Genomic DNA, 6,000 nt, shown 5'->3' with positions numbered 1-6,000 from the left:
TAAAGTTTTGAGTTAATAACAAGATTCTATGTTTTTAAAGAGCATACTCTGAAAAATAAGATTGGGAAAAACTTGTCATATATATGAAACAATGGCTAGTTTCTATCCACACAGTACTAGAAACAAAGGCCTATTTTAAAGAGTGGGAAGAGATAATATGAGAGCACAACACTGTTTTTTTACTACTTCTGTTATTGTGAATTGCATAAAAGCAGCAGTCCTAATGGGAAAATATAACAGGTAATAAAGGAGGTACCACTTCCACTGAAATTTGGCAAAGAACAAAAAGGGAGCAGCTTGCCTCCCAAAGTAGTGGGTACTGCATCCCTGGAGGTTTTCAAGAAAAGATTGGACATCTATTTTTCTTGGATGATATAAGGATTCCTGCCTTGGGGATGGGGTTGGACCAGAAGACACCCCCCTCCGCAACTTCCTTCCAGCCCGATGATTCTATGTAAATTTTAAAAAGTGAAATTCCCCCCTTTCCTATATTATCTTCTCTGCCATCCCTAGCTAATGCTAGGACTGCCATTAGGTAGATTGGTTCAGATACCAGCTGCTGTGACATTCCTGTTGGAGTATAAAATGGATTTATACATGGTCATTACTAGACTATCGAAAATGGAAAGGAGGGATGGCTGCTACCTTATCAGTAGTATTGAGTGTAAATTCAGCTGTCTTTAGCATATAGAACAGACAATGAGGATCTTATGTTCCAGCAGCCAAAAAACTTGGAACAGTGTTGCTCTGTTATATGAGAGGGGTTGCTGTCTCTAATCTAATAAAGATAAAACTGAATCTTATTGTTTGCAAAAGAATATTTTTCAACCCCTGATTATTAAACTGTTTACTTTGAAGTTACCTGGTTTTGGTTTGGGTATTTTACGTGGGAGAAAACCCGAATAACCAAAGACCTACACACACACACACACACACACACACACACACACACACACACACACACATATATATATATATATATATATATATATATATATATATGTAGGTCTTTGGTTGTTCGGGTTTGCTCCCGCGTAAAATTGGAAGTGTCTTGGCGACATTTCGACGAAGTCCCATTCGTCATCTTCAGGCTGGTGTTTTCAGCTTCGTGCTTTGAGCTTATAGAGATCATAAAGAAACAAAACTTACAGCCCAGCGACCTACTAGTGAGCTTCGATGTCATATCCCTCTTCACCCAAGTGCCTATCAAAGAAGCCTTGACAGCTATTCAAAACAAATATAACCCCCCCAAACACATCTTAGATCTGACCAACCACTGCCTATCCAACACATACTTCATCTATAATGGACAAAAATACAAACAAACAGAAGGAGCACCCATGGGATCACCCCTCTCACCTGTCATTGCCAACCTCTACATGGAACACTTTGAAACCCAAGCTCTAGAAAAATCGGATTACAAACCCAAACTCTGGCTCAGATACGTAGATGACACCTTCATAATCTGGCCACATGGGAAAGAAAAACTGGACAACTTCCTCACACACCTCAACAGCCTACACCCCAAAATACAGTTCACCATGGAAACAGAAGCTAACAACCAACTTCCCTTCCTGGATGTCTTAGTCTACAAGAAATCCAATGGCTCCCTAGGACACACCATCTACCAGAAGAAAACACACACAAACCGCTATCTGCACGCTCTCTCACACCACCACCCAGCACAGATCAACTCTGTAGCCAAGACACTCATCTCCAGAACAAAACGCTTAGCTGACGAACAACACCTAAAACCCGAACTACACACTCTCACCAATGTACTAACATCCAATGGATTCCATAGAAATAAGATTACAAACCTAATCCAAAAAGAAACCCCCACTAAAATCCAAGACAAAGAACAAGAAAACGGCAAAGCCCTCCTCCCATACATAAAAGGCACCACAGACAGAATCAGTAAGATCCTCCATAAACACAACATCAAAACAGCATTCTGCACAAACAGAAAAATATCCACCATCCTTAGAAACCCCAAAGATAAAATTGAATTAGAAAATCAAGGAGTATACGAAATCCCATGCACCACTTGTCCCACCACATACATCGGACAAACCAACAGAAGAATAAGTGCACGCATTGAAGAACATAAGAACTCAGTCAAAAAAGAGGAACCAACATCTTCCCTGGTCCAACACCTTAAAGCCACAGGACATGAAATTGACTTTAAAAATACCAGAACCATTGCCAAAAGTGAACATTTTAATAACAGAATAATCAGAGAAGCCATCGAGATAGAAAAACGCCCACACAGCATGAACAAGCGAGATGATACCTCCCGCCTACCAGCCATTTGGAAACCCGCCCTTATTGACAAACGACTCCCTAACACAAAAAATGATACCAGACCCACACTCACAAAAACCACACAGGAGGTCACCACCACACATCCACGCAAAAAACAAACCCAAAGCCACACCGATGACGAGGCACGACCACAAACCAGAAGCCAGACCACAGCTGCATCATTAGCCACTTTAAAACCCCTCCAATCCAAACATGAAGCAAACTGACACCCTCCATGAAGAGGAGGCACGACCACGAACGCGAAGCCAAAAAATAGCAAGGCAGCCCAAAATCTTAAACCCCCTCTGCAACTCAGACTAACCTGAGCACAACCAAACAGAACACTCCCCCAGCCAATCAGAGCACAGCCAAGCCAATCAGAGCCCCAACCCCCCAGCCAATCAGAGCACAGCCAAGCCCCTAACCAATCAAACACACCTCCACCCAATCAGAACACAGCCAAGCTCCCACCCAATCAGTTCATACCCCCACTGCAGTTAAAAGGAAGAAACAGCTTTGAAGACCACACATTGCTGCTCAAAGCACGAAGCTGAAAACACCAGCCTGAAGATGACGAATGGGACTTCGTTGAAACGTCGCCAAGACACTTCCAATTTTACGTGGGAGAAAACCCGAACAACCAAAGACCTACATACAAGCACCCGCGAAAACCTCAGAAAACATATATATATATTTTACCTTGAATGTGCACCCTGTCAGCCCAAATATGGGAGAAAGAAATCTTCCTTCTTTTCTTTTCTTTTGCCTGTATCAGCTCAATCCAGAGCCATCCAAAAGCAGCAGTCGCCAACTGCGACATCATTTTGCATTTTTAGGTTGCTAACAAAGAATAAAGAGAGAACTGGGATAGCTATTTCGAGTTTCTTAACTCTCTTCAGCCAAACTTACTCTTCTGAGATTCGAACCTGGGCTATATGCATGTTAGGCAGTTGTATTAACCTCTAGGCCACAGGCTCTTTCTCACTTTGTCAGCTGTATCAGGAGATACATGCATATAGCCCAGGTTCAAATCTCAGAAGAGTAAGTCTGGCTGAAGAGAGTTAAGAAACTCGAAATAACTATCCCAGTTCTCTCTTTATTCTTTGTTAGCAACCTAATATATATTATTATATATATTATATATAATATATATATATTTTCTATACTATATGGTGCAGAATAAAATATGATCCCCAGGAAAAGTTCAAATCATTTAAGTTTTAATATAAAACAGACGTTTTAATCAAAACATTAACTTATATATATATATATAGATATATATATATTATATCTATAGAGTTATATATGTTTTCTGAGGTTTTCGCGGGTATTTGTATGTAGGTCTTTGGTTGTTCGGTTTTCTCCCGCGTAAAATTGGAAGTGTCTTGGCGACGTTTCGACGAAGTCCCATTCGTCATCTTCAGGCTGGTGTTTTCAGCTTCGTGCTTCGAGGAGCAATGTGTGGTCTTAGCTGTTTCTTCCTTTTAACTGCCAGTGGGGGTATGAACTGATTGGGTGGGAGCTTGGCTGTGTTCTGATTGGGTGGAGGTGTGTTCTGATTGGTTAGGGGCGTGGCTGTGCTCTGATTGGCTGGGGGGTTGGCTGTGCTCTGATTGGAGATCAATCAATCAATCAATCAAATCAAAGAGTATACGAAATCCCATGCACCACTTGTCCCACCACATACATCGGACAAACCAACAGAAGAATAAGTGCACGCATTGAAGAACATAAGAACTCAGTCAAAAAAGAGGAACCAACATCTTCCCTGGTCCAACACCTTAAAGCCACAGGACATGAAATTGACTTTAAAAATACCAGAACCATTGCCAAAAGTGAACATTTTAATAACAGAATAATCAGAGAAGCCATCGAGATAGAAAAACGCCCACACAGCATGAACAAGCGAGATGATACCTCCCGCCTACCAGCCATTTGGAAACCCGCCCTTATTGACAAACGACTCCCTAATACAAAAAATGATACCAGACCCACACTCACAAAAACCACACAGGATGTCACCACCACACATCCACGCAAAAAGCAAACCCAAAGCCACACCGATGATGAGGCACGACCACAAACCAGAAGCCAGACCAGAGCTGCATCATTAGCCACTTTAAAGCCCTCCAATCCATACATGAAGCAAACTGACACCCTCCATGAAAATGAGGCACGACCACAAACGCGAAGCCAAAAAATAGCAAGGCAGCCCAAAATCTTAAACCCCTCTGCAACTCAGACTAACTTGAGCACAACCAAACAGAACACTCCCCCAGCCAATCAGAGCACAGCCAACCCCCCAGCCAATCAGAGCACAGCCAACCCCCCAGCCAATCAGAGCACAGCCACGCCCCTAACCAATCAGAACACACCTCCACCCAATCAGAACACAGCCAAGCTCCCACCCAATCAGTTCATACCCCCACTGGCAGTTAAAAGGAAGAAACAGCTAAGACCACACATTGCTGCTCGAAGCACGAAGCTGAAAACACCAGCCTGAAGATGACGAATGGGACTTCGTAGAAACGTCGCCAAGACACTTCCAATTTTACGCGGGAGAAAACCCGAACAACCAAAGACCTACATATATATATCATTACTAATTTCGTTAAAAATACAAATCCTGGGTATAGACATATTATAAGAGCAAACAAACACGAACACCAGGAAAAATATAAAACTAGAAATATTTATTCTAATGCCAAGCTTTCGTCGGCCAACTGCAGACATCATCAGGGCTTAAAATCAGTCAATGGGAGTCTCCTTTATAGTGCTAGTCAATTTGTGCACACGGCTTCTGGACCTCGTCATTGGTCCTACTTGATTGGGCTGCCTGTGGATTATGTTCTTGATGTTAATGCTCCGTTATTTGTTCTGCTTCCTCCACTCTCCTTGTTTGTGCATACGTTGTTATCTATCTCCTTGCTACAGGCTCGTAAGTTCAGCATAACCCTTCCCCCCCTTTTTTTGGCCATTTGTTTCCTCCATGTCTTCCCAGTTGTTCCTTCTCACCCCATTGGCATTGATGTTGGCAGTTGGCCGACGAAAGCTTGGCATTAGAATAAATTTTCTAGTTTTATATTTTTCCTGGTGTTCGTGTTTGTTTGCTCTTATAATATATCTCATTGGATGGATAGAACACAATGATTTCTGAAGCACTATAAGTGCTGAATTTTGGCATTCTCCATGTCAAAAGGTCATTGCATAACATGCAGAACTCATGGCACCTCAAGCAGACACACAGAATGTATAAATGATTTAGGCTGCAATTTATCAAGATCCAGAAATTGTTCATTTTCACACTCATGCTCTAGGCAGATACAGTCACATTGCTGAAACTGAAATAAACCTATAGCCCAATAATGACTTTGAGGGAAAGATACAAACCTTGTACTGAAGCTGGCTTGAAACACCACGGGACATTACGTACATTTGAATCAAAACAGCATTTTTTAGCTTTGCACTGAGGTTCAGTGATGCCGGAAGGGGCACAATTTTCTCTTGCCGTTGCTGGAACATTGCATTGCTCCATAGCTATTTGAAAGAGAGCACAATATTACCAGCTCTTTTATTTTATCTGATATCATTATGTCTACAAATAACAAATATATAATTATTTAACATTGTGGCAATAACTCCATTAATTATAATTAGCTGCAATACAAAAAAAACCTAAAAGAATTGTTATCTGGT

This window comes from Crotalus tigris, unplaced genomic scaffold (genome assembly GCF_016545835.1).
Source record: "Crotalus tigris isolate CLP2741 ecotype Arizona unplaced genomic scaffold, ASM1654583v1 scf7180000017601.7605149639:7615979, whole genome shotgun sequence".
In the NCBI taxonomy this organism is placed as follows: Eukaryota; Metazoa; Chordata; class Lepidosauria; order Squamata; family Viperidae; genus Crotalus; species Crotalus tigris.
The sequence above is the reverse complement of the archived record's forward strand: the minus strand, read 5'-3'. Positions refer to the sequence as shown.